The sequence below is a fragment of the Rutidosis leptorrhynchoides genome, chromosome 4 (assembly GCF_046630445.1).
Source record: "Rutidosis leptorrhynchoides isolate AG116_Rl617_1_P2 chromosome 4, CSIRO_AGI_Rlap_v1, whole genome shotgun sequence".
In the NCBI taxonomy this organism is placed as follows: domain Eukaryota; kingdom Viridiplantae; phylum Streptophyta; class Magnoliopsida; order Asterales; family Asteraceae; genus Rutidosis; species Rutidosis leptorrhynchoides.
This window is the reverse complement of record NC_092336.1, coordinates 249,633,583-249,646,646: the sequence shown is the minus strand read 5'-3', so window position 1 is coordinate 249,646,646 and position 13,064 is coordinate 249,633,583. Positions and strand designations below refer to the sequence as shown.

The 13,064-nt window shown below is 32.6% G+C and overlaps 1 non-coding gene across 1 annotated transcript; it reads right to left on the bottom strand.

The window, feature by feature from the left end:
* Nucleotides 1-7,836: 7,836 nt before the first annotated feature.
* Nucleotides 7,837-7,943, bottom strand: LOC139846071 (small nucleolar RNA R71). Its single transcript, XR_011758816.1, has one exon. It is a non-coding gene; the product is annotated as a small nucleolar RNA R71 (small nucleolar RNA).
* Between the last annotated feature and the right edge of the window lie 5,121 nt (nt 7,944-13,064).

The window sequence follows — 13,064 nt, the reverse complement described above, 5'->3', positions numbered from 1 at the left end:
ATATTTTCACCATTAACAGTTTGTACGAAAGAATTTTTAATTACAATCTTTATGAAAATATACTTACATATATATATTTTCTTCAGATGTAATCATAGATTCAATGAGTTAATATAATATTAATCTCATTTGATTTACCTTTATAACTAGAATACATAATCTCTAAAACATTAGAGATTACATAATCGCCATGGAGAACGATGGTAATTAATGTAGAACGATACGTAGAATGATGATTATACTCGAGGTACAGAATGAGATGCCGAAGCTGATGACGCGGATGTTGTTGTTGTTGGTACTAGTGCTGTTGTTGCTGAGGCTGGTGATATTACTGGTGTTGGTGATACTGCTGGTGCTTGAAAATTGTGTACCTTGCTCTCTAAAGTTAACACTCGAGCTCGGAGTTCTTTAACTTCATCTACTAACCCTGGTTGGTTATCAGTGTAAGGTAGAGATCGAATATCTTCTCTAGTTCCGTTAATGGTAGCCTCAAGACGAAAAATTCTTGCAAAAAGGGTATAAACGGTGTTGCGAACAGGTTCACTGGTGAGCGGGTCAAGTACTCCAAGGTTAGGTGGTAGATTCGGTTCATGATATGGAGTACCTTCTTCCCTTCTCTATAGGGTGAGTATGTCGCGAACCCACCCCATTTTCTCCAGTAATCACGGCAGTTGATTGGTTGGTGTGCTCCTGTCACGCTGTCTTCAGAGTCAGAGGAACTTGGTCGATTCGTAGAGGCCATCTTACGGGATCAAAGAAAATATTTTTGGTATGAAGAGTTTAGTGACAGCAATTGATAGTTGGATGTATTCTCAATGCATAATATGCATAGATATATATAGTACCAGGATCCCTTAAATTACGGAGAAATTTATGTGAGGTATCAGGCAAGGTCTACAGTAACAGATACGCTAAGATATGAATTGTCAGATACGATAAGATATGAATTTTGTCTATACACCATTCATACAGTCAATGCAGTAAAACGTGTCTAGACTAAGAATAATGAGCAGGTAATTTCCTAAGGATGATAAGCAGATGATTTTTGACAAAAATTATAAGCAAAACTTATGACATATAGACACGGTCGAAGTCCAGACCAACTAATGCATCTAAACAACTATCAGTTAGACACACTAATGCAAGACCTGGTTCGCTAAGACCACCGCTCTGATACCAACTTTCATGACCCGTCTTAATCCATCTGGACGAATACATTACATTTGGTTACATCTTGAGGTACTTGACCTCTATATGATACATTTTACAAACATTGCATTCATTTTTAAAAGACAAACTTTCATTTCATCGTAAGTTGATAGGCATGCATACCGTTTCATAATATATCTAAACTATAAATGACTTGATAATATTCTTGATGAACTCAATGACTCGAATGCAACGTCTTTTGAAATATGTCATGAATGACTCTAAATAATATCTCTAAGATGAGCAAATGCACAGCGGAATATTTCTTTCGTACCTGAGAATAAACATGCTTTCAAGTGTCAACCAAAAAGTTGGTGAGTTCATTAGTTTATCATAAATAATCATTTCATAATTTTAATAGACCACAAGATTTCATATTTCCATTTCTCATAAACATACGTCCCATGCATAGAGACAAAAATCATTCATATGGATTGAACACATGGTAACCGACATTAACAAGATGCATATAAGAATATCCCCTATCGTTCCGGGAAATCTTTCAAACATGATAAAAACAACATCGAAGTACTAAAGCATCCGGTACTTTGGATGGGGTTCGTTAGGCCCAATAGATCTATCTTTATGATTCGCGTCAATTAGTAGATCGGTTTACTAATTCTTAGGTTACCAAGCAAAAGGGCATATTCGGCTTCGATCATTCACCCATATAATGTAGTTTCAATTACTTGTGTCTATTTCGTAAAACATTTATAAAAATTGCGCATGTATTCTCAGCCCAAAAATATAAAGGGTAAAAAGGCAAATGAAACTCACTATACTGTATTTTGTAGTAAAAATACATATGACGACATTGAACAATACAGGGTTGGCCTTGGATTCACGAACCTATATCATTTGTATATTCATTAATACATATACTTGTAATCGAATTTATATATCTTTAGTTTTGTATTAAGATAAAGATTAATATATATATATATATATATATATATATATATATATATATATATATATATATATATATATATATATATATACAATTTTATTAATACTTATCATATAATATAATGTTCATTTGATATATAATTTCATTAACGTTATATCAATATAGATGACATTATATTAGTTAAAACATAACATTATGTAATATTAGTATACTTAGGTAATAAATATATTCTTATAAAATTTTCTTTTGTTTGAAAAATATTTATGATAATAGTACTAGAATAAGGATATTAATAGTTATAATACCAATAATAATGATAATGATAATAATAATAATAACTTTAATAAAGATGGCAATTTTGATAATAATGATAGAATAAAATGATAGTTTTCATAAAGATAATATTTTTAACAATAATGGTACTTTTAATAAACATGATACTTTTTAATAGAAATTTTACTAATCATATTACTAATATTATTATTATTAATGTTAAATGATAATTCTAATACTAACTATTAATAATAATGGTACTTACTACTAAGACTAATTTTAATGATAACCAGTGGATAATTTTTAGTAAAAAAGACAATAGTAGTAATAATTTTCAATAATAACAATACTAATAACGATAATACTAATATTTACAAAACTGATACTAATACTAATAACCTAATTGATAATTGATGATACCAATAATAATATTAATAACCATAGTTGTAATTATAACCTTAATAATAATGATAATCTAATAACACTTGTATTAATAATATTAATAATGATAATAATAATACTTATCATTTTAGTTATATTAACAATAAGAATAATAATAATTAGAATATTAGATATAACAATAACATTAATAATCATAATAATAACTAATAATAATAATGATAGAAATATAAATAAGAATGTATACCCCTTTATAAGCTTTTTCTAAAAAAAATGCCCTTGACCGGGCTCGAACCCATGACCTCTTGCAAACTCGTAAACAGCCTAAACCATTCCTCCGTCCCTTGCTATTCTGTTTTAGAAACCCCAGACTATTTTATTTAACCGAACATTATGTGTTCTTATGTCTTCTTCTTCTTCTTAACTTTCAAATTGACCAGAGCAATTAACAGTCAAAACCACTAATTAATAAACAATCAAATTTCATTAAATGAAACAGAAACGACTTGTAATTGTGATTGGAATTAATCAAATAAAAAAAATAAAAATAAAAAACAGAAGTGATGAACCCATTATGAACTCAAACACCAATTTCGATTTTAAGACTGTTTTAGACAAAGATCACAACATGAATTTTGTTTAAAATAACTATTAGAAACTTCTTGAATCATTAATTGATCCAGAAACTTAAGAAAGAATTCGAATTTTGCGAAGAACAACACTTTGACTTTTTGAAGTTTAAAGTTTGACTTTCAAATTTGAACTCGTTTTGAAAAATTGGAAGTTTAGACTTTGCAGAAAGTTTGAGTGGAAGATTTATAACACTTTTGCACATCTAGATTTTGAAAAACGATTTGAATTCGAGTTTGCTAAAAAAATACCACGAACAGAGGTGATAATGCTAAAAACGAACATATATTTCATAGCATTATCCCTCAAGAAAGATAAGCTTTTAGTTGCAATTGTCCTATTTACAAGTGATATTCGTTTAAATAATAAAAGATGAAGACAAAAGACAGATTCGACGAATTGAAGACGCAAACGACCAAAAAGCTCAAAAGTACAAAGTACAATCAAAGAGGTTCAAATTATTGATGAGAAACGTCTCAAAATTACAAGAGTACAAGACGCGAAACGCAAAGTACAAGATATTAAATTATACGCAAGGACGTTCGAAAATCCAGAACCGGGACCAGAGTCAACTCTCAACGCTCGACGCAACGGACTAAAAATTACAAGTCAACTATGCACATAAATATAATATAATATTTAAATAATTCTTATAATTATTTATATATTATATATTATATTATTAAAAACCGTCGGCAGAAAAAACAAAGGCATGTGAGCCTCTCCAGCTGGCCATGCGATCGCATGGCCTTGAAGGTCAAAGCTCATGCGATCACATGAGGCTCTTTTCCAGCCCACATGCCTATAAAAATCGAGCTTTGGTGCATCATATAAATATATATCCATCCAACTCTCTCATACGATATATATATATATATATAATTATATTATAATTTTAATTTTAATTTCTAATAATAAGGGTATGTTAGTGAATGTTGTAAGGGTGTAAGTCGAAATTCTGTCCGTGTAACGCTACGCTATTTTTAATCATTGTAAGTTATGTTCAACCTTTTTAATTTAATGTCTCGTAGCTAAGTTATTATTATGCTTATTTAAAACGAAGTAATCATGATGTTGGGCTAATTACTAAAATTGGGTAATTGGGCTTTGTACCATAATTGGGGTTTGGACAAAAGAACGACAATTGTGGAAATTAGACTATGGGCTATTAATGGGCTTTATATTTGTTTAACTAAATGATAGTTTGTTAATTTTAATATAAAGATTTACAATTGGACGTCCCTATAAATAACCATATATACTCGATCGGACACGATGGGCGGGGTATTTATATGTACGAATAATCGTTCATTTAACCGGACACGGGAATGGATTAATAGTCTATGGACTTATTAAAACAAGGGTGAAATTATGTACAAGGACACTTGGCATAATTGATAACAAAATATTAAAACCTTGGATTACACGCAGTCGATATCCTGGTGTAATTATTAAACAAAGTATTAAGACCTTGTTACAGTTTAAGTCCCCAATTAGTTGGAATATTTGACTTCGGGTATAAGGATAATTTGACGAGGACACTCGCACTTTATATTTATGACTGATGGACTGTTATGGACAAAAACCAGACGGACATATTAAATAATCCAGGACAAAGGACAATTAACCCATGGGAATAAACTAAAATCAACACGTCAAAATCATGATTACGGAAGTTTAAATAAGCATAATTCCTTTATTTTCATATTTAATTGCACTTCTAATTATCGCATTTTTATTTATTGTTATTGTATTTAATTGCACTTTTAATTAACGCACTTTTTAATTATCGCAATTTTATTTTATCGCACTTTTATTTATCGTAATTTCCTTATCGTTATTTACTTTACGCTTTAAATTAAGTTATATTTATTTTTATTATTTTACATTAGGTTTTAACTGCGACTAAAGTTTTTTTTTAAAATCGACAAACCGGTCATTAAACGGTAAAAACCCCCCTTTTATAATAATAATATTACTTATTTATATATTTGTATTTTTATAAATTAAAACTAATATAGCGTTAAGCTTTGGTTAAAGATTTTTCCCTGTGGAACGAACCGGACTTACTAAAAACTACACTACTGTACGATTAGGTACACTGCCTATAAGTGTTGTAGCAAGGTTTAAGTATATCCATTCTTTAAATAAATAAATATCTTGTGTAAAATTGTATCGTATTTAATATTATTTCCTAGAAAAATATACACTATTTCATATACGCCTCGCATAACATCAAGTATTTTTTGGCGCCGCTGCTGGGGAATCCAATTTCTTGCTTAAACGCCGGAAGCGCAACGCTAATATAAAAAAAAAATATTATACGCTTTTGTAAAAATACGTTTTAAATATTCGAAAATATAAAAAGAAAAACGAAAATATAAATATTTTTAAGAGTTTGTTAGATATTTAAGTTTTATAAAATTTCTTTATTTCTATTTTTAGTTTGTAAAAATATAATTTTTATTTAATTTATATAAATATATTATAAATATATAATACAGCAAAAAAATAATATTAAAACTCGAGTCCAGTACTGTAGCAGCCCAGTGTCTGGCCCGAAACCCTAGCCCATGCGATCGCATGGCTGGGTAACTAAGAACTCATGCGATCGCATGAGCTCTTCTGACACGCCACAGTTGACTGCAACCAGCATTAATTACGGAGTTTAATTATATTATTTTTACTTTAACCCTAATTAGGGTTGTTTTTTTATTATTTAGTTTAGTTTATTTATTTAATTTGTAAATTTAGTTTAATTAGTTTAATTAAATTGTAAAATTAATAGTTTTATAAAATAAATAATATAAAAATAATATTTTTATAAAAATTGTACTTTTTACAACTTTTAGTATATTTTTATTTTGTCTCCTTTTTAATTGTTTTAGCGTAATTTTTATATTTTTCGTTCGTATTTAGTTTTAAGACTTAGTTTTTGCCATAGTTATTTTTATTTCTAGATTTTTAGGCTTTGCCATAAAATCCCTTAAGTGCTTTTTCTTTAGACTAAGATTTAGGTGCTTTTGAATTTTGCGACGCCTTTTTAAGTTTTAGTACCTTTTTAAAATATTGCCATTTGGGATATAGTTTTTCTTGTAAGCTTTAATATTTTTAGACGCAACTTTTAATTCTTAGTTTTTAGTTCTTTTTTAAGTTTCAACGCGCTACTTTCTTATTTTTATTTTTCGACGCCTTTTACCTATGTATCAATTATCACTCCAATTAGTAATCTCAATTTGCAATTTTAATTTTAAGTTAGTGATAATAATAAGGTTGGGTTAGTCGAGTGTTTTTAAAGTTTTATACGTCACTCTTTTTCTTTCTTATTTTTCGACGCCTTTTATTTTTCAACCATTTTCTTTTTCGACCTATTTCGACGCGCTCTTTCTTTTTCTTTCTTATTTCTCGCCATTCTAGTTTTAGGACATAGATTTTTATTCTATTTCTTCTCTAAATTTCTTAAAATTACGAAAATTTATTTTAAGTGGTTAAATTGATAGATATCAAAATTTTCTGGTTCGTAGTAATAGTTGGATTTGTACGTGGACCGGGTTATTGGAGCCAAACAGTACTCAATTATATTGAGACCAAACGAATCCTGCCCCTCTGCTGCATCTTTTGGCTATTCGAAACTTGGGCAAAATCAGAAAAGTCTATTAATTGGATAACTTATATAATTTTTCTTTCCTTTTAAAAACTAATAAGATATTCAGTGAATGCACCGAGCAAGACGTTCACCATCTTTTGTACGTTCACCACCTGTAACCAGATCAAGACATCTAGCAAATATTTTCGCCGTTGATTTTTCTTTAGAATCGTCATCCAATCGACCAAGTACTCCAATTCAAATTTCCGATAATTCATTTTTTGAACCCGACCTCACAATTGAGAATCCGGAGAATATTCAGGGACAATTCATAGATCCTGAACCATTAATCTTTCCTCCGGAACCACCAATCATTCAAACAGAGATTGTTGAGGAACGAACCATTAAATCAGAATCCTCTAGTGATTCAGATTCAACAAATTCAATCATGGAGAATCTGGAACCTCTAAGTATGGAAGACCGAATGCGAGCTACACGCACTGGCCAAGGTCACGCAATTACTCATCCAGACATTAATGCGCCAGATTATGAAATCAAAGGACAAATTCTACACATGGTGACTAATCAATGCCAATTTAGTGGTGCACCGAAGGAAGATCCATATGAACATCTTCGTACCTTTAATAGGATCTGCACACTATTTAAAATACGAGAAGTTGAGGATGAACAGATATATCTCATGTTATTTCCCTGGACTTTAAAGGGAGAAGCCAAAGATTGGTTGGAATCGTTACCTGAAGGGGCGATTGATACATGGGTTTTAGTTGAAAAATTTCTTAAACAATTCTTTCCGGCATCTAAAGCCGTAAGACTTCAAAGAGAAATTGTTACGTTCACACAGAAACCGAATGAAACTCTATATGAGGCATGGACAAGATTTGGAAAGTTATTGAGAGGATGTCCGCAACATGGTTTAGACACTTGTCAAATAGTACAAATATTCTACCAAGGATGCGACATCACTACAAGGAAAGACATAGATATAGCAGCTGGTGGTTCTATTATGAAGAAAACAGAAACTGATGCTTACAAAATTATTGATAACACTGCTTCCCACTCACATGAGTGGCACCAAGAAAAAGATATCGTTAGATCATCTAAAGCAGCTAGAGCCGATTCTAGCCATGACTTAGATTCCATTTCCGCAGAGATAGATGCTGTCGAGAGACGAATGGAAAAGATGACTAAGGATATACATTCAATACGAATTAGTTGTGAGCAGTGTGGAGGACCACATTTGACAAAAGATTGTCTCAGTATTGAACTAACAATGGAACAAAGAGAGAATATTTCATACATAAACCAAAGGCCTAGAAATAATTATCAGAATAATTATCAACCGCCAAGACCAATTTACAATCAAAACCAGAATTATAACCGAAATGTTCCATACAACAACCAACAAGGTCCTAGCAATCAACAAGTATCCAATAATACTTACAATCAGCAAAGACCTAATTTTCAAAACAAACCACAAACCGATGATAAAAAGCCAAATTTAGAAGATATGATGACGAAGCTAGTTGAAACTCAAATGCAGTTTTTCACATCTCGGAAACAAACCAATGAACAAAATGCTCAAGCATTTAGAAATCAACAAGCTTCTATTCAAAATTTGGAACAAGAAGTAAGTAACCTAGCAAGGTTAATAGGTGAAAGAAAACCGGGAAGTTTACCTAGTGATACAAATGCTAACCCCCGGAATGAAACAGCTAAAGCCATTACCACAAGAAGTGGTATTACACTTAAACCACCTAAAATACCTGTAATTTCTGATGAAGCTATTCCTACTCCACAAGAACCACAACCTGAGCAAGATAAGGAAAAAGAACCGGTAGTTAAAAAGGTTAATGAAGATAACACAGTTAAAGCTAAACCTTATGTTAAACCATACCAACCACCACTTCCTTACCCGAGTAAACTGAAAAAAGAGAAACTTGAAGTCGAGCAATCCAAATTCTTGGATATGTTTAAACAAATAAATGTAAATCTTCCTTTCATTGATGTAATTTCAGGAATGCCTAGATATGCTAAATTTCTGAAAGATCTAATATCGAATAGAAAGAAAATGGAAGAACTCTCGGCCGTTACTATGAATGCTAATTGTTCTGCAGTGCTGTTGAATAAGATACCAGAAAAATTATCAGAGCCAGGAAGTTTCAGAATTCCATGTTTTCTGGGTAGTCTTAGTTCAATAGAAGCATTGGCAGACTTAGGTGCTAGTATAAATTTAATGCCGTATTCACTATACACTAAACTAGACCTTGGAGAATTGAAACCAACACGAATAAGTATACAACTAGCTGATAGATCAATAAAATATCCTAGAGGGATAATGGAGAACATGCTAGTTAAAGTTGGTACTTTAGTATTTCCAGTAGATTTTGTTGTTCTGGACATGGAAGAAGATTCTCAAGTTCCTCTCATATTAGGAAGACCATTCTTAAACACGGCTAAAGCAATGATAGACGTGTTTGGTAAGAAATTGACCCTAAGTATAGAAGATGAGAGTGTTACCTTTTTAGTTGATAGAGCAATGCAACAATCGCAATCTGCAGATGATACATGTTATTATATTCAAACTATAGAATCACATGCAGAATTGTTAGAAGAATTTCCAGAATTATAAGGAACAGGAGAATGTTCTTTAGGAGAAGGTAATGAACCAATTGATGAAACTGAAATGTTAGCTACACTTATGGCTAATGGATATGAACCAACAACAGAAGAAATTCAAATGCTAAAAGAAGAAGACAGATATCGATATAAATCATCGATAGAAGAACCTCCGACATTAGAGTTAAAGCAACTTCCAAATCATTTGGAATACGCTTATTTACATGGTGAATCTGAATTACCTGTAATAATATCGTCTTCTCTTACTGAAAATGAGAAATCGCAACTCATTTCTGTGTTGAAAGCTCATAAACCAGCTATTGCATGGAAGATTCATGATATTAAAGGAATAAGTCCTTCGTATTGTACACATAAAATCCTTATGGAAGAAGGTCATAAAACGTATGTGCAACGCCAACGAAGACTAAATCCGAATATGCAAGATGTAGTTAAGAAAGAAATTATTAAACTACTAGAAGCAGGCTTAATTTATCCAATTTCTGATAGTCCATGGGTAAGCCCAGTTCAATGCGTACCTAAGAAGGGTGGCATGACTGTCATCACAAATGAGAAAAATGAGCTTATTCCTACTAGGACTGTAACATGATGGCGTGTGTGTATGATTATAGAAAATTAAATGACGCCACCAGAAAAGATCACTTTCCCTTACCTTTCATTGATCAAATGTTAGAAAGATTAGCCGGAAATAGTTACTATTGTTTTCTTGATGGTTTTTCCGGATATTTTCAAATTCCAATAGCACCAAAGGACCAAGAGAAAACCACATTCACGTGCCCTTATGGTACTTTTGCTTACAAACGCATGCCATTTGGACTTTGTAACGCCCCTGCAACCTTTCAAAGGTGCATGATGGCGATTTTTCACGACATGATAGAAGAATGCATGGAAGTTTTCATGGATGACTTTTCAGTCTTCGGTGATACATTTGAATCATGTATAGTGAATCTTGAACGAATGCTTATTAGATGCGAACAATCAAATCTAGTACTTAATTGGGAGAAATGTCATTTCATGGTTAAAGAAGGCATCGTTCTTGGTCATAAAATCTCAAAGGAAGGAATTGAAGTGGATAGAGCTAAAGTAGATGTAATTGCTAAACTTCCACATCCCACCAATGTTAGAGGAGTTAGGAGTTTTCTAGGTGTGACATCCCAGGTAAACGTTCCCCGTAGCATGATATTGTCCGCTTTGCCCGTAGGCGCACAGATTTTTCTTGGCCACCACACACGACGAGCACTTTCCCAAGAGGTCACCCATCCTGGTAGTGCTCTCGCCTGAGCACGCTTAACTGCAGAGTTCTCATGGGATCTGCTGCGCTTGTGGTCCCAAAACGCGTCATGCTAGGAAAGGTCTCCACACCCTTATAAGGCATGCTTCGTTCCCCTCTCCAACCGATGTGGGACGAATGTAACAAGGATGTTACACTAGGGCATGCCAGTTTTTACCGACGTTTCATAAAAGATTTTTCTAAAATTGCCACTCCTATGAATAAACTCATAGAAAAGGATGCTCCATTCATCTTTTCAGATGAATGTATCAAATCTTTTAATATTCTTAAAGAGAAACTCACTAATGCGCCGATCATGATAACACCAAATTAGAATCTACCGTTTGAACTTATGTGCGATGCAAGTGATTTTGCAATAGGAGCCGTTTTAGGACAAAGGATTGAAAAAAGATTTCAACCTATATATTATGCTAGTAAGACGTTACAAGGAGCACAAACGAACTATACAACTACTGAAAAAGAACTCCTTGCTATTGTCTTTGCTTTTGACAAATTTCGTTCATATCTCGTTCTAGCAAAAACGGTGGTCTATACCGACCATTCTGCTCTTAGATACCTATTTTCGAAACAAGATGCCAAACCAAGATTAATCCGTTGGATCTTACTCTTACAAGAGTTCGATATTGAAATCCGAGATAAAAGAGGAGTAGAAAATCTCGCCGCTGATCATCTTTCTCGTCTTGAAAATCCTGAATTAGAAGTTCTAAATGAATCGGCCATACAAGACAACTTTCCTGATGAATATCTATTGAAGATAGATTATAATGAAATTCCATGGTTTGCAGACAATGCAAACTACTTAGTATGTGGATTCCTTGAAAAAGGATTGTCGTACCAAAAATGAAAGAAATTCTTTAGTGATATAAAACACTATTTCTGGGAAGATCCACATTTGTTTAAAAGTTGTCCCGATGGAATAATACGCCGATGTGTATTCGGAGATGAAGCTAGTAAAATCTTAAACCATTGTCACACAGGACCAACAGGAGGGTATTATGGGCCTCAACTAACAGCAAGAAAAGTTTATGATGCTGGATTCTATTGGCCTACAATTTACAAAGACGCACACCTTCTTTGCAAATCCTGTGATGCTTGTCAAAGGGCCGGAAAAATAAGTCAACGTGATGAAATGCCACAAAATATCATTCAAGTATGTGAAGTATTTGACATTTGGGGTATTGACTTTATGGGTCCATTTCCAAAATCTCATAATAATCTCTATATTCTCGTAGCCATCGATTATGTATCTAAATGGGCGGAAGCACAACCTCTCCCAACTAACGATGCACGAGTTGTAGTCAACTTTATAAAACGTTTTTTTGCAAGGTTTGGAACACCGAAAGCTTTAATAAGTGATCGGGGTACTCATTTCTGTAATAATCAACTTGAGAAAGTTCTTAAAAGATATGGAGTAACTCATAAAATCTCCACTGCATATCTTCCACAAACAAGTGGACAAGTTGAAAATACCAACCGAGCTTTAAAACGTATTCTAGAGAAAACCGTAGGATCAAATCCGAAGGAATGGTCCATAAAATTAGAGGATGCACTCTGGGCTTTTAGAACAGCCTACAAAACTCCAATTGGAACCACACCTTTCAGACTCGTTTATGGAAAAGCATGTCATCTTCCAGTAGAAATTGAACACAAAGCATTTTGGGCTTTGAAGACATGTAATCTTGATTTACATGAAGCTGGACGTCTACAGTTAAGTCAATTAAATGAATTAGAAGAATTAAGACAAGAAGCATACGAAAATTCATTAATCTATAAGGAAAGAACGAAGAAATGGCATGATAAAAGAATCAGAAGTTCAAATGAATTTAAAGAAGGAGACAGAGTTCTTCTTTTCAATTCACGATTCAAGCTATTTCCTGAAAAATTGAAATCAAGATGGTCTGGACCATTCATAGTTAAAAGAGTTTTCCCATACGGAACGATAGAATTAATAAATTCTAATGGGATTGAATATAAAGTTAATGGTCACAGAGTTAAACACTACATAGATAGTCCGATGGAAGTCGACAACGAAGTTAATCACAATTTCGATACCACAGCTAACTAAGTGTGGGGAGAATCAAGTCTTTAAAGGATAATATGTATTTCTGTTA